Consider the following 11,900-nt stretch of genomic DNA (forward strand, 5'->3'; position numbering starts at 1 on the left):
TCTCCCCCAGCATTCACATGACTAGTTCCTCTCATCCCTTGGGGCTTAGCAGAAATGTCACCTCCTCTGAGAGGCCTTCTCTGGCCACCCTGAAATCTAAAGTATTTCCCAGCACCACACAATGGCTCTGGCTTTTGGTTTCTGCTGCCAGTTAGAGGAAGAAGCCTCTTTGCTGGCAAATAACAGGAGTACAAAATGTGTGCTCTAGGCAGCTGGGGGTATGCCTCTATCCAGCTGCAAGTGGCAGAGTAACAAGTGATGACATTGAGTAATTCCTCAGCTGAGTGGCCTTGGGCATGTCACCTGCCCTTCGTGAACCTCAATTTCCCACCAGGACCATGGGGCAGAGGAGGCAGTGTCTGAGCCCCTTTCAGTTGGCCGTGGTTGCCTCCTTCCAGGCCCCACCTTGCATTGACCCATTTTTCTGAGGCTTCTCCAAGCTCAGACAGTTGCTCTCTGAGAGCCCCAAACCCATAAATCACAGCTGATTTCATGAGCAGGGCGGCTGCTGGCGCCCAGGCATTCTGTGGCCATTAATCAACATGGGCGATATCGAGGCTGTTGCAAGGCAGCTTTGCAGGAACTGGGCCTGGCTTTCAAGGCTGGGGAACCTGGCCAGGCTGAAGTGTCCAGCCTCTAATAGACTCCCCTCACCCTAACAGGTCCCCACCCACCTGTCTCCCCTGCCTCTCCCACTCTGGATTCAGTCAACAGGTACAGGTACTCCCATGGCTCCCTGTGGAACAACCCGTTCAGCTTCCCAGGTCCTCACAGTGTGCAAATAGACAGGGGCCATCCTGCAGCCCAACTTCTTCAAAGAGGAGTTTGAGAGGAGGAGCGACTTGCCCTAGATCACACAGCAAGTGTGTGGAGGCCCTTGGATCTAAGGCTTCTGATCTTGACCCCTCTCAATGGGGAGACCCCAATCCTTTCCGGGGAAAGGAAATGGGGCAGTACGCTGAGCCACCACTCAGCTCCATCCAACCCTAGGAAGACCCCAGCTGGTTGCTGTGCCTATATTCACAGCCCCTTCTCCTGACCTCAGGGGTCTGCTCCAGCTGCTAGGGGTTCCTGGGAAATTAAACCTCTCTTCCCTGACATCCTGGGTCCAACAGGCAGCCTCTGTTCCCCTCTTCAATTTGCTCAAAGAGATGAGAAAATTGAATGAGGTGTCCCTGGGGAGCTGAGCCTGTACTGCCAGCTGGCAGGAAGGCAGGAGGCTGTTGTGGTGCCCACTGGGTACCGAGGACCATGCCCCGGCAGCATCCAAAATGCCCAAAGACGAAAGCGAGGGAGACAGGTCAGCTCTTCCCTCAATGTCTGAGGGACTATGGGAGAAGCCTGGCTTCCCATATATTCACCCAACCAATATTTACCAAGTGCCTACTGTGCGCACCTACCGTATCCGTCAGAGTAGGGTAAGGGGAGAGCCCAGTGGCCTACCATGCAGGGTCTGGGCAGAATGCGCCTGTCAAATCCACCTCTTCCCTGCAGGAGGCTCCTGTTTCCTCTTTTCGGAAATGAGAATGATGGAAACCATGCGGGTTACCGAGCCATCAGAGGCTTATGAAGGTGGTTGCATCGTGCCTGGCACACAGTACCTGCTCAGTAAGTGCCATGTATTTTTACTGTCATTGTTGGTCTATGCCAGGCACTGGGTTAGAGCAATGAACAAGAGAGATGTGGACTCTGAGCTCACAGAACTTACTTTTTAGCAGAGATGAGAGACAAAACTGGTGAAATATAAGTGGTAATAAATGTCCCAGGGGCCTGGGTTGGAGAAAACCAGGAGGCCAAGACAGGGTCACAGAAGGTCCCCCTCTGAAAAGGACAGCAGGCTAAGAGCCTTGATAGGTAAGAGCTGGGGAAATGTTGTGGACAGGGGACAGTCAGGCAAGATCCCCGAGGCGGGGAGCAGCGTGGTACAGTGTTCAAGGACTGAATAAAGAGCTGTCGTAGGCAGGGAGGGCTGAGCAAGGGCGAGTATGCTCCCTCGATAGGCCCTGGCTTCATTCTCTCTGCAAGAGCACCTGCAGGGCTTCCAGGTTCCCCAGAGCTGCCACCGGAACTGGGGCATTGGAACAGGAAGAACCTGGGGGGAGCAGTGGGAGGGTGCTCAGGGAGGCCTGGCCCAAACCGCTCCTATGTGACCTTGGCCTTGGCCCTTCCCCTTCACCCTCTAGAGCTGACTCAAAGCTACCAGTGGTGCCTGACTCACTACTTCTGTGACAGCTAATTATGCCACCCCCTCCACCCACTGAATCTCAGCACCTGCATGAAGCACTTTGGCTCCTGACCCCCCTCGTAGATCCAGTGTCCTGACAGCCCCCCGGAGGGGCCAGGCCTAGGTGGAAGAACACCTGGGAAGCTGCTTCTCTGCCCCCCACTTCTCACATTTCTCAGCCCTGCCCCTGGGGACTCACAGATTGACGGACACCTCTGATCTGGTGTGGCCACTTTACTGATCACAGGGACCACAATGCTCTGAAACCAGTGGACACCCCTGACCTAAGCACATGTCCGAGGGCTCTGGGCATGGGGCTAGAGATTGTAGGGAGCCCCTGGTGGCTTCCTCCCTGAGCCTCTCCATCCCCCACCATGTCCCCTGGAAGGGTGAGTCACTGAAGTTCTGCTCACGATGCCTCTGCTCCTGTGAAGCCAGCCTCATGCAGGCGAATCACAAGAGGGGCCCAGTCCTCAGTATGTGTGGCAGTATTGCAGGGACACCCCTCTTCTGTACCATCCCCACTTCCGGAACAGCCAGAATTTCCTGAGAGAGGGAGGGAGTGCAGGGACTGGCGGGCAGCCAGGAGGAGGGAGGAGCTGACATTGGGGACGTGAGGGACGCCCCATCCCACTCCTACTTGGGGTTCCATTCCCAGAAGGAAAGGATGTTGGGTATCTAAGCCTCCCTCTACCACCAAGGGAAGACACCACCCCTCTGAGGGTAGATTAGCATAGTCATGAAGGTTGTCACCATGAATATGCTAATAAGACACCGCTGGCTACTACAGGTTCCTCTGCATTTCCGGCTCTGGCCTCCAGCTCTGCTGCTGCCACAGGCTCCCCGCCACCCTCAAGGTGGGCTAACCTCTCAGCCTTTTCTCAGGTCTTCAAGCTAGCCCTGCTCCCTCCTGCCTCAGCACCTTTGCCATACTGTCCCTGCTGCCCACAATGCCCTCTCCTCTCTCTTCACCTGAGCAGCTGTAACTCAATTTTCAGAACTTAGCTCAAGTGAGGCTTCCCCAAGGGATGACCTCCCAAACTCCCACTAGGTTGGGGCCCTCCACTTTATTGTATGGTTGCATTTATTTATTTTTTGTGGTCACTTGATGACTGTCTCCCTCACTGGCCTGTCTCCCTGAAGACAGAAGAAGATGGTCTGGACAGGGCCTTGCACACAGGTAGTGCTCAATAAATATTTACAAAGTGAATAATTGGAGTTTTTTGGCTATTGTTCCAGCAGGCTCCAGATGGGCCTCTCTTGCCTCCCCCTTGCATTCATGGCTGATTCCCCACCAGCACCTAGTTCTGAGCAGATATTGCTCCCCGATTCGTGTCCACTACATCACACACAATTTAAGAAGCTTCCCCATTGCTCCTCTGATCTGCCCCCCACCCCTGCTTTCTGGACTGTCAAGGACGATGATGTCCACACGGTGCAGGCCACAGAACTAGGGCAGGAACCTACGCCTGCCAGCACCCTCCCTCTTGGGGCCTCAGCTTCCACATCCAGGAATAGGCCAGTCCCCATTCCCTCTTGGCCTAGTGATGAGGATAAAGGGAGAATGAGCAGGGTAAGTCCGATAGGGTCCCCATTCCTAGTCAGGGAGAGGTAGCAACTGGCCTAGGCCTTCTTCCACTGGGAGAGGCCAAAAGGGCACAGATGTCAGCCAAGTGGCCGCTACCTGTGGGCTCTCCCAGGGACACAGCAGGGAAGATAAGTCTGGGCTTAAGACTGGTGGGTTTGGAAGCTCCTTCTTTGAGAGGAGGCATAATCATCACAACTCTGCCCACCTCTGAAGACCCTAGGGTCAGTAAACACCAGAGAAGCTGGTGTCCCCACACCTATCTAGGCCTGAACCCCACCCTTCAGAATAAGGCTGCAGACCCACCTTCCCCATTGGTATCTGTTCAGTGCTGAGGGGCTAAAGTCTCCCTTTTACCCTGACTCCTCCCCTCCTTCCTCAATTTCTGGGGGATGCCGTCCTTTAAACCCCAATTCTCGACTGACTTCTCAGGGCCCATCCCCTGCAGCCCCAGCCCCCTCCCTCAACCCATGCAACTTCCTTTCCAGTGTCACCCACAGCATGGCGCTTGGACACAATCGTGTCACTAGAATGAATTCTTGGGCAAGTGGGTATCAGGCCTGAAACTCTGTGGGCTCTAGCTTTGCCCTCAGGGGTGGAACAGGTGTGACCTCCCATGGGTATGTGAATAATACTGGGGTTGAATCTGGGCTCGAGCCCTGGCAAACCAAATCTTTCTGAACCTCAGTTTCTAATTTGCAAACTGGGTCTAGCCATCCCTACCTAGAAGGGGGGAAATGCTACTGCTGCCTGAGCCTCCTCCTCCTCCTCTCGCCCACTTTCCCATCTCCCCAGGCAGGCTTCCCCAAGTCCAAAAGCTTCTGATGGATCAGCTGGTTAAGAGGAGGCATCTGTATGGGCACAGCAGGGAGAGGGCAGAGACAGAGATGAGGTGCTGGTGGGGGGCCCATGTGGGAGACTACTTGGCTCCAGCAGCCCCAAGAAGAAGGGGGTGTCTTTGCATCAGGCAGGAGCAAGGATGGACTGACACTCTGGTTGGACTCAAGGCTACAGTCAAGTCAGAGCACATCAAGGGAGCAAAAGAAACCAGAAGAATGGGGAGGCTGACAATGGATGGGAGCCTCCTTCTGGGCAGAGCAGGGCCCTCTAGTTACCCTGTTCCTGGGATTGCTGGACCCTAATACCTGCTCCCGTCACCCCTATGCCACATGTCAGGACAGTCGGCAGACCAGGGAGTCACTCAGCCACAACACATGTGGGTGCTATATGCAGCTACCGTTCTAGGGACTGGAGATAAGAGGTGACAAATGAACGTGCTTGCTGACCCTGAAGGCCAATGGGAAAGACAGAAATGAAACAAATGTATGATAGATCAGGGTGGGACCATTGTCATGAGGCAAAAAAAGTCGGATAAGAGGTGGGACAGGGGGCTCTTTGAGGAGGTGACATTTGAACTCTGGCCTGAATGAAGTGAGGGAGAAAGTTCTGCAAGTATTTAGGAGCAAAAAGTTCCAGGCAGAAGGAACAGCAAATAAAAAGGCACTGGGGAAGAAACGTGATATTGATGGGAGCTGCCAGCATTGGTCAAGGGAGTGAGCCCAGTGTGCAGCATCAACAGTTGTCAACCAAGTGACGTTGGGGGTGAGAAACGTCAGCCCTGTAGCTTTTGTCTCCTTATCAGTCAAATGGGCACAGAAAGACATCATAGGTGGTTATTAAGATGAAAATGGAGGCAGTGCCCTGTAGCTCAGGGCAACACACAACAGATGTTTAATCAACATGAACTGGCTGGGCAAGCCCTCCGCAGGGGCTGGGGGTGGGGGGAGCCTGGCCATAGGATGGGAGCAGCTGTTAGGAATGGGAGTCTTACCAAAGGGCTACCTGCAGGTGCTTGAGTCTGCAACCGCTGGGAGTCAATCAGCAGTTAAAGACAGAAGACCAGACCCCGAGGAGGCAATGCTCAGACAGCTGAGAATCCAGGTCCCAGCGAAGAGGTAGAGAAGACTTCCCAGGGGAAGGACCTCCACACCTGGGTCTAGAAAGACATCCAGGTGGGTAAGGGTAGGGGGAGGCACCACAGATGGAGAGTCAGCAGGTGCAAAGGTCAAAAGCGGGTCAAGTCTCCAGCATGTTCTGACGCAGGAAGGAGGGGAAGGGGAGAGCAATTATAGTGGTAAAAGGGCAGCTACTGTTTACAGAGCCCCAGCTGTGTGGTCCTCCCTGGACCCTCACAATTTTGACAGCCACGACAATATTACCTCCATATATGGAGTGTTCAATATGGGCCAGATGCTTGGGTCTTCTCTTTATTCCTCTTGACAGCCCTATGAGGCAAAGACTCAGAATCTCCATTTTACAGATGAGCAGACTGAGGCTGTGGGCCATTAAGCAACTTGCCCAAGACCCTGATGCCAGTAAATGGCAAAGATAAGATGCAAACCCAGACATGTCCTATAAGCTCTCCACCACCAGGCCCACAGTCTCCTGCAGGAAAAGGCACTGGGGAGCCATGGAAGGCTTTGAATGGGGAAACTAGTGTCGTGTGACCTGTTCTGGAAGTATCCTCTGGTCGCCTCACAAGGGAAGGGCTGAGGCCCAACAGTAGATGCTGCCACCATCTCAATGGCCAGGCCTCCTGCCTAAGTCTCTGTGTGGAGGGGACCCCGGGCCCCAGAGCCAAAGCCCCCAGCTCGGTAAGGAATGGAGTAAGCCCTCAGCAAGGCTTCCTCCCACCCACCCCGGGGGCTCAGGCACCAGCTCCAACCTGCAGCTTTAATTAAAAGGGCTTTTCAAACCATTAGCAGCAATAATAGTAAAACCCCAAATAGGAACAATAAAACAGTACGACTGTCGGAGAATTAAAACAGGCACCTGGCGTTCTGTCACCCCCAGGGGGCAATTTGGGGCGCAGGCAGGAGGCATGATTTTCACCTCCAATAGACACGTCAGTCCCAGACACTGGCTGGGAGGAACTGGTTTCAGAGAAAGAGACCACCCTGTGCCAGGGACTCAGCCGCCCCCTCCCCACTTCGGTGTCCCTCATGAGGAGGGCTCCGGCTATGCGCCCCAGCACCGGATCTCCACCCCGGGGCCTGCCCCAGCCTGGCCTCGGAGCCAGTGTCCCCCACTGCCAGGGTTCAGCCACACCTTCTTCCTTTCCCTTACTCAGCCTGGAACACAAGCCCACGGGCCCTGCCACTAAAATCTAACTGGCCCCGCACCTCCCTGTCCTGACTGGGTCTACCCTCGTCCCCCCTGAGAAGTGCGCCAGCCTCCTACACCAGGTCTCCAGGATCATCTGGGTCCCAGCAAGCTGCTCTGAAACCAAACCCTGCCTCCTCCCCCTCTGCCACCGCCCCCCTCAGATCCCGCCAATGGCTCCCCGCCTTCTCTGGCACACTCCCCTCCCCCTGGCCCTGGAGGGACACCCCCAGCTCTTTAGTTCCCTAAGTGAGCCTAGACTTTCTCCACCTCAGGGCCTTGGCAGCCCCTCCGAGACACCGAGACACCGTGCAGCCCATACCTCCCTGATGGGACAGAGCTCAGCCTCAGTCACACTTCCCCAAGCCTCTGATCCTCACCCTTCAGGCCCCTCCATTCTTTTCCACATGGTAGCATTTCCATCCCTTTCTTGCTTGTTTGCCCTCTGCTCCTCTTAGGAGAGCCCTGGGAAGGCACCAACTGGGTCTGGCCTGCTAACAGTGTGTCCCCAGTACGTAGTACAGTGCCTGGAGCACAGGAAGCGAGCGCTCAGTCATTGCTGGCTGAACCATCCAGCAAACATAACCTCCCGCTGTCCAGGGAGGCCTGCCCTCCCTCCCTGTAGTCCATGGAGCCACTGTGGGCAGGTGGGGGCACTGGCTTTCCAGCTTTCCTGGGTTTCCTGCTCCCAGGACTCCGCAGCAGGTTCTATGACACTTCCAAGCCTGTCTTCACTCCATAATGGTGGTGTGGGAGTAGATGGTCTCCAAGATTTCAGATCTAGGTTTCTCCCATTTGATAATCACCTGTCAGTGGCTCCTCAGCACCACCCCTGAGCTGGGTACACAGGCTCTGGAGCCTGGGACCCATCCTTGGGGGGCTTTCAGGCCAGCAGGGGAGACCCCATCAGAAAGACCTGTTGGTACAAAGTGCCATGTGATATGCAGGGCAGAGACGGGAGCAGTTTGGGGGCTGGAAGACACAGCTACACACTCATTCGAATCCTCATCCCACTGCCCACCTTGGGCAGGTGACTTCAGCTGTCTGAGCCTTGGTTTCCTCATGAACATATGGGATAAACCTGCCTTCTGTGGGGCCACAAGGAATCAAAGCCATACCAGGGGTAAAGGACAGAGCACAGTGCCCAAAACATTGTACACTGGTGGATAAGGAGCTCTGAGAGAGGCAGGTGCGACTACCTGAAGGAATCAGGGAAGGCTTCTAGGAGGAGGTGACCCTGGACCTAAGGCCTAAGAAACGAGGAGGAATCCAAGAGGCCAGAGGGGAAAGCACAGGCAAAGGGTAGAGTGAGGAGCTGGGGAAGCAGAGAAGAGACATTACCTGTGGCCGCAGGACCAGAGACACCTGACTATGAAGGTCTGGGATGCCACACCTGGAAGAGGGTGGCCCTCACTCCAAAGACATCAACCTGCACAGTGTTTTGTTGTTGATTTTTTTTTTTTGGTGTTTTTTAAAAACCCCTTTATTAATTTTCTATTATGAAAAATTTCAAACATACACAAATGGAAGAAGAGCTACATTTAAAGGGGGCATTTGAAGCAGGGTGAGTGGGGTGCCTGATGCCCATGCTCTCTCTGAGTTCCACCCCCTGCTTTCTCTGGCTCCAAAGTGAGCCAGATGGCCCAGAGGGTGCTGCAAGGCCAGCAGCTCAGAAGCCCCCCACCTTCTCCCACCGACCAGGCAGAGTCTGAACCAGCCATGTTCGGTCACCAGAGCTGGAGGTAGCAGCTTTCTTTTACTAACCAGTGAAAAAGAAAAAGAAATTAGGTCTTTTTCCAGCCAGACTACATTTCCTGCATCTGAGAGGGTGAGAATTTGCTCTTGGAAGGAAAGAAAGAGTCTCCTGTCTGGAGCTTCCTTTTTGAAGCTCCATGAATATACATGGCAGGCAGAGAGAGCTCTTTGAGATGCTAACAAGCTGCTTTACCTTGGGAAATTGAGGTCATTGAGGGGGTCTGTGACTGGTGGGGGGCAGGGGTGGGAGAGGACAAACCAGTACTGACCTTGGGCAACTCCATTCTCCTCTGAGTCTTCCTTTTCTCACCTGTGAAATGGGGACACTCCGCACTGGGGCTGCCAGGGACAGAAGATGATGCAAAGTGATGCTCCCAACATGGTATCTGGTACCTCCCATGGTCAATCCAATATGTACTGGGGCTTATTTCATGGAACCCCAGGACTGGGAGGGACCACTGAGGCAGTTAGTAGTAGAGAACGATGGGTTTGGCAATCCATCCAATCTGGGTTCAGATCCTTGCTCTGTCTGCCACTAGCTCTGTGACCTTCAGCAAAAATCACCTCCTTATGCCTCAATTTCCTTATCAATAAAACAGAAAGAATTTTGTGTACCTATCATGGGTGCTATGCGGATGAAATGAGCTAAGATATAAATCTTTCATCACTAGTAATACATAGAGCAAATTTTAGTTCTGGAGGTTCATGATTGTGTCAGCCTGGGCCCCTCCCTGTAGCAGAGGCCTGGTTGAGTAGAGAGGAGGTAGTGAGGAGAAGTCTGGTCAGGGCAGGGGAAAGCCTGCAGGCTGCCAGGAAAGGGACCTTGGCGATCAGCCCGCTTCTTATTGAAGATGAGGGAAGAAGAGCAGGAATTCTTTGCCTTGTCCAAGCCCTGATTCATGCTTCATCCCCAAGCCAACCACACTCCTCAATGCCTCCTGTGATGACAGGCTCAGCCTTCTCATGGCGCCCCTTCCCATATGAAAAGTCTCATGAAATGCAAATCCGATCACATCACCTCCTGGCTCCAAGTTCTTCAATGACTCTCCAAGGACAAGTCCTTCCTACAGTTGAATGCCCCTCTTGTTTTTATGACCTCATCTCCTGCTACTTGCCCTCCACTCTTCCAACCACACCTAAACACAGCAAGCAATGTTCTTGGTACATAGTAGGTGCTCAGTAAACATCCATTGAATGACTGTGAGTGAGTAAGTGAAGAGAAGCCAGGGAAATCTGCTGCCAGGGAAACCCCCTTCATGGGCCCCTCTCCCCAGGGACAGAGTGCCTGGCAGTGGTTGGGCAGGCAGGGGGCCAGCAGCCCGGGTGACCCCTGCTCAGCTCCTAATGCTGCCCAGACTGCAGGTCTAATTGCTACAATTTTGGAACAAAGTGAATTAATGAGGCAGATTAATGTTCTCATGTCATCCCTGTTCCCTCTACAGCCATCAGAGAGCTGGAGAGGGGGCAGCTGGAGCTTCTTCAGGGGATGCCTTTGGGTGGCTGAGGCACATGATCTCAACCTAGCCTGGCCATGTGGCCTCTCCCACTCCTTTCTTTGCTCCCTGATGCCATGGGGTCATCCACAAAGAGAAAGGAACAAATACTAGGTGCCTTTGATGTTATGGGGACTGGACATGGGACCCATTTATTCTTCACAAGGTAGAAATTACTATCCCCACTGGTGAGAGGGGGTGTCTGAGGCCCATAGAGATGGGGTGGTCTGCCCAAGAGACCCACCAGGGCTGAAATGTCTCTCTCACATCATGCCCCAACTTATGAGGGAGATGAAGCCCGCTTTAGACTGGCCAGTCCCCTCTCCTCACCACCTCTACTGGAGGCAGTGATGGACAACTGTAATAATACTAGTAACAAAAATACCAGTGACAACAGACGACATTTACTGTCCGCTGGATGCTGTGCTAAGAACTAAGAGGTCACTAAAGGCTCAACAGCCCTATGAGGTAGAGCATACTACAGGCCCATTATATAGATGAAGAAACTGAGGCACAGAGAGGTAAAGGTGCTTGACTGAGGTCACCTGGTGAGTAAGCAGGTCTGGCATTCCAATCTATATTCTCCACTACCTCGCTCCATGGCCTCCCTCTGGATTCCAACCCAGGCTCTGGCCTCGGGGGTGTGGGACTGATCAGCATGCCCTTCTCCTGACTCCTGCCTCCACCTGTCACCTGGCCCACTGGGTTCCTCAGTGCCTTCAAAGGTGGGCTTTGCAAGAATGACATACATTGTGTTTTAACTATTGTCATTTGTTCCTTATTACAAAACAATCTATGTTCACAGTAGGAAACTAGAAGGAAATAGAAAGGCATTTGGAAAATAGAATTATTCCTTTCCTAGAGATGACCACTTTTGATATTCTGGTATATGTCCTCTGCCCCTTATTGTCTATGTATAATCACCATCAAGACACCCCCCCCCCCCAGCAGTACAAGATTTACTCTATGCTTGGCTCTGTGCTGAGTATCTTGTACAAATTATCTCATGAAATCATCTCATTTCACTCTTACAATATATAGATTAAAATTCCTGTTTACAGATAAGCAAACAGAGGTTCAGAGAGGTAAAGTCATTTGTCTAAGATTACAGAGCTGGTCACTGGTATAGCCAATTTCAAACTCACATGTTTTAGCTCCAATGATCTGAACTGTTTTCTTATGATAACTTCCTAGAGCTGGAATTGCCTCATCAAACATATGCAAAATTCTAAGCTTTGGAATAATTCTGTACCAACCTGTCCTAAAAAGGAGGGAAAGTGCCTATTTATACTCTGGTCAATAGAGTCTAAAAATCTATTTCCCCATACTCTTGTCCATGGTGAATTTTATTTGTTTTTAAATCTGCCAGATTGATACACAAACAAGATAGACCATCACTGTTTTTGATTTCCTTAATTTCACTGTATGTTTTTAGTTTCTCTGTTTATCTGGGGCCCAGCTGACCAGGGCCAGCCCCAAGTCTCAGCACAGGAGGTCTGTAGGAGAAGCTGAGCCATCAGGTTAAGGTCATACCCGGCCACCTGACACCTTGGTCACTCTGTCACTGAGTATTTTGGCCTTAGAAGCAAGTCCTATCTGGAAAATAGAATGTCCTGCAATGCAGGTATCCCTTAGCCTACTTGACAGATAGGAAAACTGAGTGAGGAGTGGCCTCCACCAA

The sequence above is a fragment of the Vulpes lagopus genome, chromosome 18 (genome assembly GCF_018345385.1).
Source record: "Vulpes lagopus strain Blue_001 chromosome 18, ASM1834538v1, whole genome shotgun sequence".
Classification (NCBI taxonomy): Eukaryota; Metazoa; Chordata; class Mammalia; order Carnivora; family Canidae; genus Vulpes; species Vulpes lagopus.